This window comes from Passer domesticus, chromosome 7 (genome assembly GCF_036417665.1).
Source record: "Passer domesticus isolate bPasDom1 chromosome 7, bPasDom1.hap1, whole genome shotgun sequence".
Taxonomy (NCBI): domain Eukaryota; kingdom Metazoa; phylum Chordata; class Aves; order Passeriformes; family Passeridae; genus Passer; species Passer domesticus.
In genome coordinates this window covers 4544384-4563730 of record NC_087480.1, presented here as the reverse complement: position 1 = coordinate 4563730, position 19347 = coordinate 4544384, and the positions used below count along the sequence as shown (strand labels likewise).

General features: G+C 42.5%; 1 long non-coding RNA gene across 7 annotated transcripts in view; it reads right to left on the bottom strand.

The window, feature by feature from the left end:
• LOC135304268 (uncharacterized) overlaps window positions 1–19347 on the bottom strand; it is an 84456-nt gene that overhangs the window by 17824 nt on the left and 47285 nt on the right. For 6 of the 7 annotated variants that reach the window (XR_010365702.1, XR_010365700.1, XR_010365699.1 and 3 more), the window contains 3 exons: window positions 18393–18503; window positions 16709–16794; window positions 898–1037 (listed from right to left, as the gene is read on the bottom strand). This is a non-coding gene — a long non-coding RNA (uncharacterized LOC135304268). Of the gene's footprint in view, window positions 1–897; window positions 1038–16704; window positions 16795–18392; window positions 18504–19347 lie in introns of all 7 variants that reach the window. The other variant, XR_010365705.1, reaches the window with a different exon arrangement.

Sequence of the window (19347 nt, the reverse complement as noted above, 5' to 3'; positions counted from 1 at the left end):
ATCCTGAACCCCAAAACACACCCACATTCTCTGACCCCAGGGGAGCATGTTCATCCTGACTGCTCCTCTCCAGTGTCTCCCAGCAGGGACAAAGCAGGATGCCCTGACTCCTGGGGGCTGCTCAAACACTCTGTGCCTGCTGCCTGTGCCACAGAGGTTAAACCCTGACACTCCTGAGTACATGGCAGAGCTCTGCCAGCTGCCGATAAATGAGATTTCAGGATGTCATGTTCAGTCATGGATTTTGGATGGTTACACCCTCTCCTGCTGTGACCCAACCAACCACAGCCATATGGAGTGGTGGGAGCACCGCTGGCCACACCTGCTGGTGGCCTCGGGTCAGCTTTGGCAGCAGCCCTGGCCAGAGCCCCTCCATAAATCACACACTAAACTCGTGTCTCTGGCCATCTGGAGCTCCCAGCTGGACCACAAGCACAGGTCTTACACTTCTTGACACTGTGGTGGCACGGGATGCGGAATGATCTCTGTGGGAATGGGATGTTCTCCTTGGGAATGGGATGTTCTCCTTGGGAATGGGATGTTCTCTGTGGGAATGGGACGTTCTCTGTGGGAATGGGACGTTCTCTGTGGGAATGGGATGTTCTCTGTGGGAATGGGACGTTCTCTGTGGGAATGGGATGCTCTCCACAGGAATGAGATCTTCTCCACGGGAATGGAATGTTCTCTGTGGGAATGGGATGTTCCCTGCAGGAATGGGATGTTCCCTGCAGGAATGGGATGTTCTCCATGGGAATGGGATGTTCTCCATGGAAATGGGATACTCTCCATGGGAAAGGGATGCCCTTGGAACAATGCAGGGCACCAGCCTAAATTATCTCAAGACCTAAACAAACCTCACTCTTCCCACCACCCTGCAGAGCAATGAATCCACCTCACCTGCATTTGAATCCATTTCAGCATACAGGTGCCTGGAAAGCCACATTTCTTCTTTTGCAGGAGAAAATCCCTCTTAGCCCCACCTCTTCCACCTTTTTTCTTGTCTAGAGCAAACTGTTGTTGCTGGTGGTGCTGTTTTCCTGCAGAAAGGAGCACGTTAACCTGTGTCATTTGGAAATACCATTTGCCTTTTTCCCTCCAGATGGAAACTCTTTGGCTTCTGCTATCACTAAACACGCAACTAAATCAAGATATGATCTGCTAACATATTCAAAATAATGTTTGGCCTGAATATTTTTTTTAGCTTCAAACATCAATTTCATTTCATAATGAATACATGCTTCATCTCATAACATTTCATTTTTCATACATTTAGCAAAATTGCTTAACTGATACTTTTTTTTTCCCCCCCCAAACAGCTTTATTCCTACACTAAAGACATGCAAATCAAGGACTTGCACTCTTATATAATGTGCAGAATTTCCTACTGTTGGTTCAATTGCTAAATTCTAAAATATTCACAATAACTGTATTTTTTTACAACATTAACTTGGTACCCTGATTCTTTTTTTAGGAAAAGCACATTAAGATACACAAGCAGGTATCTCTGTGCAATGATTTTTTGTTTTTATTCACTCCTCTCTCCAGAGGGGAGCCTCCCCAGCACCCACCACGTGCTCCAGATCCCGGGAGCGTTATCAGGAGCGCCGGCAAGGCACATCCAGCCTCCCTTCCTAAGCCTAATGCCCTCTGCAATTCCTGTCTGAGCAGTTGTTAGCTGAAGACAAGACGACTTATTTCCATTCATTCCCCACATAATCCACCTTATGAATTTCCACTTCACCTACCCGCACAGCCAAGGAGCCAGAAACACAAAATATTTCCTACTGTGTTTTAAACCCACATCCTCCTGGATACACGATAAGAGCTTAATAGCTTTGACACTGCACTGTTTTCATATTCATGCCTAAGTTATGGATACAGCAACAGATCAGCACTTCTTTGTGCTTGGCATTGGCTCTGCTTCGCTGCCTTAAACTGTCTGAGTCAAGGCCACGTTTTAATGCCATAGAGCTCCATTCAAATACCAGTATGACCACATTTTAAAAGCCACCCTGTACCACTTCATTGCCGCAGATGTCCTTTACATCTGGCAAGGGCCGTTTCTCTGCGTGTCAACAGTAATTCAGTTTAACAGCTGTCTCTTTTGACAAGCTTAGTGTCAGACTCTAAAATGACAGGGTGACAGTTTTCCTTTTCTTTAACAGAACATAGTGAAAATTAACTGTTTGAATGCAGGAGCACCGAACGCCTCCCGAATACAGTCTGGAGTCAAGGGAATGGGGTTGGGAATTGTTGGTATTAACAACCCAAACTGGAAACCTGTAGGGTCTGGCAAATCCTGGCACTGCCCCTGGAACTGAGATTTTTACCTGAATCAAAGTGAGCAGCAGCCAGAAAACCTTAAATTGGGTTGGAGTAGATATTGGAGGGAAACCCTGGGAATTTACACCCTGGCATGATGGGTGATTTTCCTGAATAGCATAAAGACAATATTTCATGTATTTAGTTAAAGTGCTTCTTAACACAGCAACTAAAGGTACACCATGTACCTTTACATGCAGTCAGTACATGCTTAGTACTCAGCTTTCCAAAATCACTCCATACACACGGGTTTTCCTGTGTGAAATTTCAGGCCTCCACAAACACCTCAGCATAATTTCTGTAGGACTACGACTGTGCCTGGAATAATACTGGACATCTTCATGATTGAAACCTTTAACAGCAAAACCAGCTTGTGGACAGTCACAAAGTGCCACCATGATTTATGAACCACCAATAAATGCTTCCAAGACACTGTTTTAATCTGGTGCAAGAGTGAGCTTTATGAGGCTGCTTGTATTTGGCTCATGTAAAAGCAAATTTAAAAAACATAAACCTTGCACTATGTGTGTTTAAACCATGTACTGGTGGCAGCTGTACACTGGGTCACCTCCTTGAGTCTCTGTTCTCCAGGGCTGAGCAGTGAGGATGGAAAATGCCTCCCCAGTTCAGTTCTTGGCCAACCTCAGAGTGGCTGCAGTGACGCTTGATCCATCTCACACAATTTGTTTTAAAGAATTACAAAAGATTTTCTGTTGTTTGTTCCTGGGTAAGCAGGTACAGCCAAAGAATAACAGAATAACCAACAAAAACCCAGCAGGTTGAAAGGACGGGAAAACAAGCATAAAATTGAAGTTCCTTAAGTCATGGCTTTTGTTTGCTTAATGTTGTCATAAGGAAGAATTTTCTTACCAAGGTGGCAGAACACTGGCACAAGATGCTCAGAGTGGTGGAAGGCGCCCTGTCCCTGGAAGCATTCAAGATTGTCTTGGACAGGGCTCTAAGCTACCTGGTCTAGCTGAAGATGTCCCTGCTCATGGCAGGGGGTTGGACTGGATGGCTTTGAGAGGTCCCTTCCACCCCAAACCATTCTCTGATTCAACGATGAATATTTGTATGCAATACCCATGATTACAACACGTGGACATTCATGATATATAAAACAAATCACACTCAAATGCCTACAAATACCTCTAAAAGCCATGCTCATTTTTATCAGCTGGGACGGAGATTTCCCATTTCTCAGTCTCATTACACAGCCCAGCTCTTCCTCTTTTATTCCACTTTTTTAAACACAGTTGGTCACAACCTGCAGAAGCCACTGATTGTCCACCACTCTGTATCCAGGCCTCTCCTACAGCAAAACCTTGTTCCTGTGCTGCAGGGGTGGGACAGAGATGCTGACAGTGCCACCTCCCTCCCCACTGCTTCCTCACCCACACACCCTGTGCTCATTTCCATATCCTGGGAATTCATACTTTCATAGCCAGAGGTGAGTCTCTGCAAAGGGAACACGTTGCTGGGGTTTTATTAATATATCATGAAGCTCAGTTAGCTGCAAACACATATTTTTAGCACAACATCAGCCCCATGGGACGTGCAGGTCGCTGCCTTTGGAAGGGTGGGTTGTTATTAGCATTGCACTCAGAGCTCAGCTACACAAAACACAGAGCATCACTTTAAATACTTCATCTCCCTAAAACTCCTCACATGCCTGGAACACTAATAATTCCATAACTTAAGCTGAACAGAGTACTATTCAGCTGTAAATTTTATGGCTAGCCTCTCCACCTCTTATGAAGTGTGAAAAGAGGCTTCATATCTGTCAGTCTTTGCTCAGAAATGACTTTCGCTGATTACTTAAACTTTCGTTAAATAAGCTTTCCACAAGCTGTAAAAACAGAACACAGTAGGGAAAAAATTGGCTCTCCTTTAAAAGTGCTGTAAAGTCTCTTTTTGAATGAGTAATTAGAAATGTGTAAACTCATTTATGGATATGTGAGAAGCACACACAAAAAACTTGACATTCCATGCAAGTATTTCTGTGTGCTATCAAATTTCATTGTATTTCACAGAGACCCAAACTATACAGACCCAAAATACACATACATTAGTGGACATGGGTTATTTGCCAAGGAGGAATTTACATACAGTACAAGTAAAACATCCTAATTTAAATCTATGACAATGGATACTCACATTCTTAAAGAGAAATCACAGCTGTTTGTCTTTCCTTTCATATTTATACAGATTGCAAAGCTGTTGACAGAGCACGATTTGAGCTGGGCCTTTCCAACTGCTTACTGTTATTTTTATTGCCATTGTCAGCTATCTTTTCCATATCAAGATTAAGCTTAGATGAAGAGGTTCTGATATCCCAAACCCACAGAGGAACACCCAGGTGGTCAGGCAGTGACAGATCCCAGGTCCCACTGCTGATCCTCGTCCCCTTGAAACTCCCAAACCCTTTTCGTTAAACCAAGTTTCCATCTTCATTTCACACACACACACAGGCTGCCCATCCCCAAACCAGACTCTGCAGATCCTCTAAAGCCCCCTAATACCTTCATTTTTTGGGGCCCTTTCCCTGCCTTAAAACTTGCATGATTTGTGCTGAAAACTTGCTTTTCCTCCGAGCCTCACGCTCGGCTCCGCGGCAGGGGGTGAGCATCTCATCTCAGCAGAAGAGAGAGAAAGGCAGAGCTGAGGGGAGATGGGTGGTGGCCCTGTGTGATTTCCCACCTCCCTGGGAGAGGGGACAGGCCATCTCGGGGCCAGGGAGCTGGAAAGCATCCCACCTCCAGACTGGTAGGATGTTTGCTCGGGGATGTCCCGCTGGGCACACGTACTGTGCACTATAAATAGTAATGTCTTCCATGCTCCTCTCCACGGAGAAATCTGCAGGGGGGGAAATAGTCTCAAATCTGTGTCATTTTCAAGGCAAACAGAGCCAGCCTCATTCCCTCCTCGGCAGGGAAGCTGGAGGTAGGGGGTGCTCACCCCCAGCCCTGTGGAGCTGGGAAAAGCAGGGCCCAGCTGATGATTTTGGGGGTGAAGAGCTGCCCCACCACCCACTCCAGCCTTTCCATCCCACTGTATCCCACGGGTATTTTCCTTCCCCTCCATAAGCAAGCTCCCTCTCCCAGGAAGATGCTAGTCACCCTGAAAGGTTTAGGGGGTGACATGAGGAGGTGGCATTCACTGCTTCCCACAGCATCCCTGCTGGAAGGGACTGCCAGGTGCTTCTCCCCCTCTGAATCCCACGGATTTCCAGCATGGAAATGGAGCTGAGGAGAGCAAAGAGCACTGCAGTGCTCTCTGCCCAGAAGATATTAGTAAAATACCTCTCCCAGTAAAGACATTAGGTTTGCTATTATTATTTTAATCCCCAGAGTGATCTGTACCCCACCTGCAAAGTCCAATAATCCTGTTGGTAGCAGAGCAATGCCCCTGCTCCTGCTCCCCACTACTGCTCCGAGCCAGCTTCCTGGCAAAGCATCCCCAGGCCCAGTTTGGTGCCAAGTCTGTTATAAAACCAACCACGGTGCAAATGTTTTCAAGGAGAAGAACAAAAGTACGAGAAAGGAAAAAGCTTCACACATCTTTAGCGTGGAGAATGTATTTAGTGCTCCCAGAACCTATTAGATGGGGTGATCCAGGCAATTTATTGTTTTGTCAATACCTTTTATTTTGATTTAATAACTTACAAACCCCACGGTCTATCTGTAGCGCAGCCTCAACTTTCTTTACACAGCCCCACTTAACTTCCAAACACTTTAACTTTCAGGTCAAATCTCTGTCATATTGATAAATGGGTCTATTTAAATTTTTATCACCGAAGAATTCTCCCTGGTGTGTTTTTCACTATCAGATTTCACGCCCAAAATAACAGGATACTTATTATTTTTTGTTATCCACCACACACACGAGAAGAGTCACTGCAGAAAGCCCAGATGTGGTGGGGAAACGGCCGTAATTTGTCTGCAATAATCTCATTCCTACAGACATTTCATATGGAGGGTGGTACAATATTTGCAAGAGTACTATGTAAAAAAAGTAAAGCCCAATATGGGATATATTCACTAAATTCAGTCTGCCCCATGCTAACAAATAAACAGCTCAGAGTGTTTTACTCTCCCAAGGCTTTTCTGTGCACGATGTAGAGGTCCTGGACAAAGTTTAATCTGATTTAGCCATTGCTTCATTAAGAAAACAAAGAAAAACAGCTACAAAGTCTACAAGTTTTTAAAATATTATTAGAAATAATCACCTGGTTTTCTTGCCAATAATCAGGACCAAAACTACAATCCTTATAGCCCTAAGTAGACTACGGATGTGTTTAACCTCTCCTTGAAATGGTATTAAAAGCTGAATTCTGTGGCTACTGTAAAGATAATAAAAACAGATACTGCAGGAATAGAGAAGTGTTTAATGACAAGTCACAAAGAGTTCTACTGAAAGGAAAGCAAGAGCAAGAAAGGTTAAATAAACAGAAACCACAGTGCCTCCCATCTTTCTTACATTACCTTTCAATAAGTCTAAAGGAAAATTTCCACTAGCCATGATTTGATTTCCCAGATCTGTACATTAAATATTTACTTCTAACTATAAACTTATAGGAGATGCAAACAAAAACTAATTTGCATTATTAATGATGCAAGAAATGTGATGCTTAGTCCCTTAAGATTCATAATAAAGCAGGAAATGTTAGAGATTTACTTTCTTTTTCATTTTAAAAGGCCAGTTAAAATGATAAAACTTATTTAATTAACAGAGAGTCTATTTATGAATTAGTTGTTTCTGCCAACAAGAATGTTTTTTAAAAAAAAAACTGTCTGAAATGAGGCTGAGACTACAAAGAGTCCATTTTCAGCTTGGGAGTCTCAAGGGAAAAATCAAAGGGTTTCTTTCTTTCAACAGTTTGGGTGAGATGATATTTTGAGATGTTGACAGCTGCCAAACTGCAGAACCAGTGAAGAACTACCAAATTGCAGTCATTTTTATCTTTTTGAATTTTCCTCAATATTCAGCTCGACTTCCTTTAACAGCTCATGACTGAAATTTCTGCTTGGTTAAAGGGTTTTTCTCTTCCTTCAGCGCTCGTGTCGACTGCTCTGGGATAAACACGAACTCTCTCTCTTATAAAATCAACCATAAATAATAGAGAACCATTATTATTACTTCTAGTAGTGTTTCTCTTTTAGTAGTGCATTAATTGGCATCCCTTATGTGCCCAGTGGAACCAAATTTCAGTGGTTCATCATCTTTGTCATCTCTATCCCACTGAATTTTCTCACTCTGTTTACTTACAGGATATTAGCAAAACAGAACTAACAGCCCTTAATAAACAGGGTAGAATTAAAAGTCAACATTTAAAACTTGTTTTCTCCTTTTCTGACAGAAGCTGTTTGTAAGAATCAAGTCAGCCTTTAGTTAATACAATAATAGTAATAATGATAATAACAATAATTAATAATAATAAACAACGCTTTCCATGTGGCTCAGAGTGGTTTTAATTTTCCATTTTCTTGCTAATTCCTGTTTTCACTGCTTGACCACCCCTCCTTTTCTAACCCTTTCATTTGTGCCAGTCCCATGACCAGCCTTGTGGTGGTTTCTCCTGTGCCTCAGATGTCTGCCCCAGGTTTCCTCTTCAAACCTCTTCCCTCAGATAATCAGCCCATGCTTGTCTTCACCACACATTCACTGACCAAAGCAAAGTGGAACAAAACCCTTCCTCTCACTGTTCAGGGCTTCAGCCTCACCTGCCTCTACCTCCATGTCCCAAAAGCATGTTCATCTTCCTCCAAGCCAGCATTTCTTTCTAAAATTGTCCTTTAAGGTCTGTCCCAGGTGTCCCTCTGTCACCTCCTGGGCAACTTTCCTCGGTGGGACTGGGGTGGCCTCACCTCATTTTGTTTTTTTCCCACCAAAACCAGCTCAGGCAACCCCAGACTGGGCAAGGAGCCATTCCAGAGCCGTTCCAGGAGGGGAAGGGCAGAGCTCCTGGCACGGCTTTAGCACACCCAGTTTCTGATGTATTTTGTCTTTGCAGCACCGAGTGTGAATGAGCAGCATTTGTGCCTGATCCCTACTCAGAGACAGAGGAATTCCTGGAATCCTGCAGCCAACCAAGCCCTGCTCTGCCTCCTGAGATCTGAGGCAAACATTAATTGGAATATCAAGAGTGACTTCTGCTGGCACCAACACCTCAGAATTTGGATTAACTGAATTTTGGATTAACTTTCCTATAAGTCCCTCCCCCCTCCCAACTTCATATTTAATTTTAAAATGTTTCAAGAATAGAGGTTCAAGTATTGATCACTGCAAGCATCAGATAACTTCAAAAAAGGGGTTTTTATGAATTATCATAAGAGCTTAATGTCCAGCAAAAGTAGTGGTGTGAGAAAGAATTACATCCCCAGCTGTACCACAGACCTGCTCCCATCCATGACCTAATGACTGATTTACAATTACATGAGGAGTTAGAATGGATTTCTATTTTTTCTTTTTTACACATTTTTTAGAGCAAAAAGCAGCACATGACTTTTTTTGGGAGAGCCCCTGTCAACACTAAAGAAAACATTCTCCCCCTTGCAGGAACTCTTCCCAGACCATTCTGCTCCTAAACTGGTGAGACACAATACACAAAGTCCTCCTTAACTCTGAAAATAAGAAAGGTATAAATACAAAATTATTGATCCAATGCTTTTAGGATTAATAAACCACATGAAGCTTCTCCAAATGATGTCTCTAACTCAGCAAACACAGATCCAGCTGTGCAGCCCACACCAGCCAGGTGGGTGTCCAGGGGTGATCCCAGCCTTGCCCTCTGCACTCGTTAATTAATTCTGTGAATATCCTGAGAGGATGACCCTTCTTTAGCACAGCCTCGAAGCAGAGGCCTGCATCTCCCCAGGGCCAGGAGAAGCTCCCCATGGAGCAGCAGGACAGACCACCACTGGATCCCAACATTCCACATCCACAGGAGTCCAAGTTTTGTTCACTGCCCCTTCATCCCCCGCCCTGCTCTGGACATTTCCATTTGAAATCAGGATCTGTCACTCCTCCAAACCAGGTATTTTTCTTTTCTGTCTGAACCTGAATGAAAAAATCCTGAATCCCTGCGTGTCTGACATCAAAGTGGCATAGAAGGGAGCTTCTGGGATGGTGTTGTGGCATTAATGCTGCACTAGAAAGGAAGAGCAGATGGGCAGCGAGGAAGCAAATCCTGTTGAAATATGATTAAGTGACACTGAAGATAAGGAAAACCATGAAAACTAAAGGGCAGGTAAGGAGATTTTAAGTGCAATATAAAAGGGGATTTGTGGCACATGTAATTCTTCCTTTAAATGTTTATTAAACATAGACTTTTTTTTTTTTTGCCTCTCAGTTATAGCTACAGAACATTTTGTTTCTCTCTGTGCTGTCTACAGGGATTAGCCAAAGCTGAAGGTCTTCGGTGCTTTTGTATCTACTGGATGTTTGTTTTATTCTCTCTCACAAAATACATTTCCAATTACAGTTGAAAACAGGAGGCAGAAAGGGAAGAATGTGCCACAAAGTATCTCTGGCATTCCCAGAAAAAAAAGCCGATGATTTCTTGGGAGATGATGGCTTCACTTCAATCATGTCCCAAATCAAGATTTATCCATCTCCATCTTTGACCAGGCAAATCTGTTTTCTGATCATCTTATTTCTTACCTGTTGTTTGCCAAATGAAAAAGACTTTTGTAAGTATTATGGTATGGAGAACACTGATTTTTTTTTTAATCTATTTTTAAATTATTTGTGCTGATGCAATCAGTCACACCTTTCAATAAATTACTAATGGTGGGCGAATCCTTGCTCTCAGCACGAACAGAAATAGGTTTTGTTCTCACACCCCTGTACATGCCCACGACCACCAAACCCAGCCCTTGCTGTGCCAGTTTTCCTGGGAGGTCATTTACAGCCCTAAGTGACACAGAGCCTCCAGCCCTCCTCCTCCAGTGGGACAACCTGCTCCAGAGGTGGCCTTTCACCACGTGGTGCTGCTTCATCTCAGCATCTCTAAGCCTTCTTCTGCCTCCCAGAGAAGATTTAATTGAGCCTTTAATTCAAGACGATCCCTGGTGGAGGGGGAAGACAGGGAAGGAGCGATGGATGGATGGATGGATGGATGGATGGATGGATGGATGGATGGATGGATGGATGGATGGATGGATACCTCATGACTTTTTTTGGCCAATTCTATGTATTTTCCTGTACTTTTCCACATCCATAAATCCAATGGGCTCTTTCAATGCTCTCTCTGAGCTGTGCTCTAGCACAAACTCGGGATGAATAGGGACAGGGAAAAGCAGGTGAGTGCAGACCCAGCACTTGGGAAGAGGAGACCTCCCCACCAACCCTGCCAATCCAACTGAGGTAAATATGCACTGAGATAAATATGCACCATTCCCTGCATATAAAATCTGCATTTCTTTTTTATTTGCATTGGAAATCCTGGCTCAGGCCTGTGGCTGGGATTGGGGTGGCGTGTGCTCATCTCGTATTGCTTGCGGCCTGTTAGAAAAATCACATAATCCACCGCAGGTTTAAAACATAATTTAAACCTGCCAAGTCTCATAACTTCCAAGAAGGCAAATTTACCATTAAAAAATGGTTTCCACTTACTTGATTTTACATTCAGATCCCTGGCACACGGGCTTGCCACCAAAGGAGCCTTTTATGCAAGCACATAATCAACGGAAGCCTTCATTTTCACTGTGGTTGGATTTAATGTGATAATGAATATTCCAGTGTCAGCTCTGGGTAAACGGATGGGGTTTCACCTCAGATTCCCTCCTTTCAATATCCCAGGCAGGCACAGGCTTGCTGAGTGGTAAATAATTTAGCAGCACCAGCAGAAGGACACCTGAGATGTGTTCCCAAGGCGGGCGGATCCGCCACGCTCGTGTCCTGCCCCGTGTTCCTGCTCTTGTAAACAGCAGCCGTGGAAAAGCTTTATTACCTATTTATAGATGGTCCTTGCAAAGGAGAACTCTTGGAAAAATGCATGGCTTCAGCCAGCTGCCTGTGGAAGAATCTCCCTTGGGTGGCCCATGGGCACCGGGGAAGGTCCATGCACTCAGCTCTGGGCAGGGAAGTTTGGTGGTGCCTCCCAGAGCAGTGCCAGAGCCACGAGCAATGCACGCTCCCTAATTAGCAACATTTCTTTTTATTGTCATTTGCAGAGCTACAGCTGATATTTCACATTCATTTTAGAGTCTCTCTGCAGTTTGCAAACATTTACCCGCCCCATACGAGGCAAATTCTTTCATGCTCATTTTCCAGACATGGAATGTGATGAAATTAATGTTACTGTGAAACCCTTCCCTTCCAGATTCCCCAGTCTGTCCCCAGATCTAACCCTTATTACCCAACCAGGCCTGCCTGGGGGAACAGCTTTCCAACATAATTGTTAGGGATCTGCTCTTTCTTTGGGCTTCTCACCTATTGGCTGATGTTTTTCCTCTCCTTTTTGCCAGTTTCAAGTTTCCACTCTGACACCAAATGCTTCCCTCCTTTCCTACTGCTGTTAACACGAGGCAGATCAAACAAACACAAAAGTGTTTTCTCAAAAAATAATCATTAAGTGTATCGTGGAGTTTGGTTCCAGTGACAGCTGAATATTTGTTTCATTAATAAGTCATTTGCAATTAATTCCCGGAGTCATTTCTAAAAGAACATTGTGATGTTTCCATGGTTTTAAAGTGGCAAAACACCAGTCATTCTTTGACAAAATTTCAGTGCAAAGTGCTCAAATGTATCCACTGGAAAAATCCAGCCTCTGATGAGGAGTGTCCTGTGATGTGGGAATGTGGCTCCCATTAGGGGTGAGGCACATGCAAATACCTGCAGGATTCAAGGTTTGAATTTCAGGTGCATGGGTGCTCATGCTGCTCCAATTAAATTATTAGTAATGAAATACTATTAATTTCTGTTATATAGTAACTATATAACTACTATGTAGTTATAACTACTATAGTTATAATTATAACTATTATCATAGTTAAGGGCTTTTCTTCCATTAAAGGCTCATAAACAATTTCCCTATGCTGAAACACAACAAAACCTCCAATACAAATGGTTCAATGTTTCTCTCTTCAATCAAAAGGCTGGATGAACAAATAATTTTTGTCCTGCCTTTTGAAGCTGAAGATGCTCCAGCTCACAAAGGTTCCTGAGGCTCAAAAATCACACCAGGATGAGCATCTCTCTTTGGAGATCCTCAACCTTCCCAAGTCACCTTCTGCTGGGGATGGAATAGGCACCATTTGCATTGATGTTTCATTAGGAATTAAATAACAATTTATCATCTTTCACAGTGCTCTTTCTAACCTCGTGAACTGGCACGATTTGGGAATAAATAGCACAAGAAAGTGTGTCTAATCCTGGGCATCAGCTCCACTTTCACTCTAAATCCCGAGCCCTGACACGCGGCCAGCAGAGATGAAGGACATTGCTAAGCCATAGAAACAATTACAATTGTTGTCATCTCACCTTGTCAATAACCTTCCCCCAAAATTACAGGTTAGAGAGGTGTCTGTAATCATTAACAGCCTGGAGGAGAAGCACATTACCAAAGCAACAAACCTCTAATCAACAGAGTGGGAGCAGTGCAGAAGAGAAAAATAACTCCTTAACAAGCCAGTTGCAATAATTTTTTTTTTTAAATAAAGATTTTACTTGGTACATATAGTTACCACCCCACAGTGGCAAAATTGGCACATTGGAAAAAATGAACATCATAAATTTCTGCCTACTTGGGAACATAATTTGCTGGAATTACAGTTTTAGAGGGAAGTGCTTGCAGGTTTTCATATTCAGCAGCAAGAGGACTAAATCTGTCCATGAACTGACACAGCTCTGAAGCGACACAAGACAACTGGCAAAAAAAGTGTCAAATATTTGGTTTGCAATCAAAAATTAAGAAAAAATATTTTTAAATTTTAAAAATGCCCACTCTCAAACATCCTAATGGAGATAAACAGATAAACTTGGAAAAGTTTGCTTTGGAAAGAAAAGTTCTAGAACCACTCACAAAAATCTTCAGATGGAAAGGTTTGTAATTTGTCATGAAAAGCAAGTTAAAATGAATCTTTTAATTGTTATTGCAATGCCATAACTTATGGCTAAAAAATTAATAAAGTTGGATAAGAGAATCTATAAAAAACCCATAAGAAAAAATGGAAACAATCAATTTTGCACTTTTCATCAATACCCTAGGAGTTGCTACACAACTATTTCTATGATAAGATGTGACTTTGCCTTGAATGCAATTTGCAATCTATTAACTTGATCCAGTTTTCACTGAAGGAAATGAAAAGATTACCATTGACTCCAGTGAAAGCTGGATTAGACTCTGTTCACATTCACAGTGGGGAGAAAAAAAAACCCTTAATGATTATTTATGCCAGAAATTCCAGTGTAAGAAGCAAAATTGGTGCAAATGTGTTGAAGAATTTGCAGAGAAAAATGAGCACAGTTGATACAAAATATAATTCCACTAAAAAGTAGAAGATTACTAATTACTCTGAATGCACTTACAGAGAAGCTATAGATGTAATTAAATAGCACAAATATACTTTGAAATCCAATTATAGCAATGGAGCAATGATTGCACAGTTGCATGAAGAGTTAAAATAAAATATGATAGCAGATAAATGGTTATATTAGAAAGGCATTATTAGATTTCCTTGCATTTATCCACCACTGAGTGCCACCAACCCTTCAAGCCAGGGACAAATAGGAGAAAACAGATAGAGGAGAGAGATTGAGCTCTCCTGCTAAATATAGAAAGCAACAACTGAGATATTTCTACTAAAACAGATAAAAGGAGAGATACCAGCTACCAATACATGACACACAACAAATCAAAATCCTGAGTCTTATTCACAGTCCTGCTGCTCCACCAGAATTGCCAACTTTTGTAAACACCAAACCATAAAAGGAGCAAAACTCGAAAAGGATTTACTGCAGGAAGTCGAAAAATCTCCAAGAAAACACAATATACCAATAAAGAGCCAATTATTGCACCATCAATATTCAGCAGTGGACTATCAGGGCAAAGCTATGCAGATTCCATTAGGAAAAAATACAGCCATGCCTATCCTTTGGCAGGAGAACATTACTTAGAAATGGGAAAACGGACCTGCACTTTATTTGTGGGTTTAAATAATAATTTGATACTTTACCCATTATGTTGAGGAATTAACATTTAGAGGAAACAAATTCACGTCCCTTTCTGATTTAAAACTAAGTCTGTTCTTGCTCTGTTTTCTCTTGTCCTTGGAATTCACATTGCCTTAAAATATATGGATATTTATGGCATGTAAAAGGTATTTATAGTATATTCAAGGTTTGCCAACTTTTGAAATCCAAGGGAACTATTCACCAGTTGCCAGTAACTTGCTCATCTCTCTTACAACCTTACCTGGTTTTAAAATTGAAACATAAACCAGGTACAACGTGCAAGAGGTTTTTGTGAGAATTCCTCTCTGATGAATTGGTAAATGCTTCTTTGGGAGTTTCCCCATTGATAAGCACCTGCAATCAGCCCTATTTCCCAGTTTACCCCCATTTTGCAGTCACAGGGAGAAGGCTCATAAGGGGTTTTATTTTGTGAGGTCCCACAGACTGTGTCTGCTCCTCCCCAGGTACAAGTTGGGATATTAACTTAATCAGAGAGGGGGAAAAAAAGAATGAAAATAACCCCTAAAATAGTCTCTTATTCTGCTTTTGCTGCAGCACTACAAACAGAAGCATCCACATGCTCAGCTTTGCCTTGGCTAAGCAAATCTCATAAATGTCTGAATTTCCCATTATGGCCATGATTTCTAGAGGGAGATGAAATCTTTACCTCTCTCTAAATTGATGGGAGTCTCCCTCCTCCCTTCAGCTGCCAGAATATGGAAGTAGAAGGCTCTCCCTCTGAAGGCTGTATTTTATAATGCTCTGATGAGATGCCTTTTGATTTAGGGTTGGCATGAAGGAAGAAAAAAATCCCGTGTAGTCTGCCAGCTCATCTAACCCAACTTTAATCACTTACTGTGTAGACAGCTATATCTGAGCCACTCATCTAAAATCCCTTTAAAGTCAATGGTGAGAAATAGATGTTTTTAGGATGCAATTAATTGATTGGAAGGAAGAGGGATCTATCACATATGGAAAAGAATTATGGCCCGAAGGGTTCTGCTTTCCTTCATTTGCTTTACAGGAGTTCACACATCTGCATTTGAACAGTCACCCAGGACAGGTGAGAAGAATATCTCCAACCACTATTAACAAATCTCTCTTGGTGTTTTTTAATCTGTTTTCCTGTTCCCTTCCCTTCTGTTCCCACACCCAGTCTCTCCTGAGATATCAGTTCCATTTTTTTGCATTACAAACCCATTAACCCCTCAAAGAAATGGGTTCATCCATCTCATGTTAATGAAAATTTTTGGATCACACACTAGGTCCAGAAGAACTGATCCATCAGGTTTAAAAAAGACACTAATGGATATTTTCATGTCAATTGTCACAGAAATATTCGGAATAAGACAAATAACAAAAAATCTTCCTACAGCTGTGCCACTTGCCCAAGGCCCCTCAGTTCCCAGGACTGTGGGTGGTCACCACCAAAATGTACCAAAAAATTATGGTGGATATAGAGAGCTTAAGGAGCTGGGGTGAGTATTTTCATGGAGACAAAGAAAGATATTCCCCCTCAAGAAGACATGGCACATCTGTCACCTTGAGCACACAGCAAACTGCTGGAGGAAGCAAAACTAATAAGAATAAATTTCCCTTCATCGAGACCCAACAAAGCCAACTTGAAACAAGTTCTGCCAGACCTGAATATTGTGGATCCCCCCCAAAACCTTCCTTTTGCTGCTCTACCACCCAAAGCACAGCCCCGCTCTGCAATTCTGCTCTGCTCTGACAAGCTGGTGAACCACAGCCCATTTCCTCTCACCCACCAAAGAGCACCATTGTGCTGCAGGTCTTTGAGGAATCTGCTGCTCACTCTGACATAAGGGAGTTGAGTTTTGTTTCATGTTTCCTTCATTCTGGGCATTCATCTTCAAAGTGCCTGGCACGCACCCGGGGAGCCTCAGAAGCCGATCAGGGGCAATTCAAAGAGCTTTGCACAGAGCAGGAGGGGGCTCCTGTTCAAAGCTGCAGCTTTGCATCCGCCAGAGAGGAGCAGATTCAAACCCAAAGAGGTCACTTCACCTGCCTGTAGTGGGATCTTGTATTCAGAAGAGTCTGACTAAAAATAAGGGGTATTTAGGCAGTGTGATAACTGAAGGCCTCGAGGCGATGCTCTTTCTCTCTCCCTCACACACAGAGCAATGGCTCCTTCAGAGAAAACCCCCAAACTTTGGGAGACATAATGGCCTCCAGAAAACTTACTCACAGATTAGCTCTGGCTGTAGCATCCTCCTGGTTGCTGCACAAAAGTTTCCAACGACCTGGACCACCACAAGCCTCTGTTCAAACTGTCTGAAACAAGGAAACTACAATAAACACTTGTCCAGTACAGCATGGAGTAGCAAAAACACTGATTCCTTTCAATTACCCAATTTAATGCAATAGAGGGGGGATATTTGGCTTGGTTCAGAAATTGCCATGATCAGAGCTGGAAGCCCCTGGATAACAAAAGGGCTCTGCTTGGATGGGTGCTGTCTAAACACAAAATAATTCAGAGCTGTTTGCCCCCAAATTTATCATTTTCCCAGGAAATACAGAAAAGTACAGAAGAAAATATTGCTGTCTGAAATTTATACACCGAGAACTGAGACAGGGGGTTCAGGTAGAGATGCTTTATATCATTGATAAGAGTAAGAAAAATCAGAAAAGGATTAAGAGAAAGAGAAGCATAATGGTTTTATGGATTATCTGCAGAGTCTTTGTATCAGGCACTTGGTATTTTTAAAAACTATTTCGATTAAATCACTGCAACACCTGATTTTATGAGATGTAGCAGCTCTGCATCTACAAGGGAATCTCCTATTTGCCACTGGGAGAGGGTAGTGCCATCTCTGGGATTGATAACCACTATCCTGTGCTAGCAGGGTCTCTCTCCCTGCTCCCACTGCCCACTGATGTGGCCACATCCCTCCTCTTCCAACATCCACACCACAGCCACAAATCCTCCCTCTGCACAGTTTCTCCCACCTGTAACAGTTCTTCAGGGGTTTTTTTTGTCTCCAAGAACTTTTTCCCTCTTTTTTGAAATACTAAGTTAAAATGCACATCATCCTGCACTGCCTTCTCAGCCTCCTCTTATTCACACTGTATTTTTATTAAAAACTGTAAAGCCTTTGGGACAGCCTGTGCCTGAATGGCACTTCACAGATACACTTGCCTCACTCCCCACATCAAGTTTTTCTTTTTTATTAGTAGTCCCTGGGAATTTTTTTTTCTTTTAACCTCAATTTAAACATCCCCTCCATTGCCACGCTCCATTTTGCTGCAGTGCTGACTGTGGTGTTTCAGGTTCACTGTGCTGCCTCCACGTTTGGGTTATAACAGCAGGCCAAGATGGATCATAAACTTTATGTCTGATTCTGCTTCTCAAGTAACATTTGTCGGGTTTTTTTCACATTTTTCTACTTAGCAAATGCATTATTCCTTTAAAGCATCTGATCAAGTATACCAGGATCTGTGAGACAAGGCTAAAATTTAATTTAATTGCCAAAATATTCTTGTGCTGCACATACCCAGGTGCAGCCCAGTTTGGACAAGGCATCTCTCCAGAAGAGCTGAGTGTTTTGAGGCCCTTCCACACTGTAAGGAACACACACTGTGTGCTCAAACCTGCTCCCAGAGGGTCTCCTACCCTGCCTTTGCAGTGTGTTCCCTTTTGTCCCTGTTTTATCCTCACTCCCATTGCTCTTGCACTGACCTCACCTGGAGCAAGGAGGCTGCAAGAGCTCCGTGGCTCTTTGCTGAAACAGCAATTGATTTATGCCCCGAATGTTTCCCAGGTTGTAAAACAGCAAAAAAAGCACAAATGAAGAGCCTCACACTATTTTTCTTCCTGCTGTGTGCAATTGAGCCAGAAAGTCTCCCTTACTCCCAAAGAACCTGCAAATTACCTCAGCATTCCTGAGCCACCAGCAACACAACACTGGGAATATTTTCCCCCACTTGTTCTCCTCCTGCTGAGCTCCTCCACAGGTCTGGGATGCTGCCTGCTTCCACAATGCCTGGTTGGAAACAAAAATCCTGCATGTGAATGAAGCACTAAACCTTTGCCACCAAAATATGTGAATAATTTTTAAAGAACTTCACATCCCTTCAGACATTGTGGAGTTGACCCCATCTATCTGTGGAGTCTGAAAGGGAAATAGATTTAACACAGCCAAGAAATAATCACAGGAAAGCATTTTGGATTCAGCCAAGGATGAAGTAAGGCAGTCTATTTTCTTCAAAGCAAGCTGAGGCCACTGCTCACTACATTCAAATACATCAATTACAGAGAGCTTTAATGGAAAAGGATTAAAAAGTACAAAGGTAAAACAAACAGCATCACCGCAGTGTCCAGGAGGATGAAACAGCTTCCTTCTGTGGTGGGTATGATTACAGAATTGTTAAAAAAAGAAAGGGAGGAGAAAGGGAAAAAAGGTTTTGTGTACCTTGCCCAGAATGGCTGTGACAGTGACAAGCCCAGGACACTGCAGCACGTGCAGTGTGGAATGCAGTCCCTATGGCCCCAGTCCCACTGCCAGTGCTCAGATCTGAACTCCAGTTCTCTATTTCCTGTTTCTTTCTAGCCAAGGAAGTCCATTATTTCATGGACTTTGCATTATTTCAATGCAAAGCCTTAGGAAAGGTTCTTTTTCCTTAAGTATCTTCAAACTGTGTCTGCAGTGTCCCAGGCCATTGCAAACTGTTTCCTCCAGTCTACTTCCATCCACATTGCCATTCCCAAGATCTGTGCCATTCAGCTCCATCTTCCTTAAAAGTTTGGTATTGAGTTTTTCATATGCCTAATTTGGGCTTAATTCGAGCCTGGGGTAAATCGTTACAGCTCAGATGGAGTCAATAGGA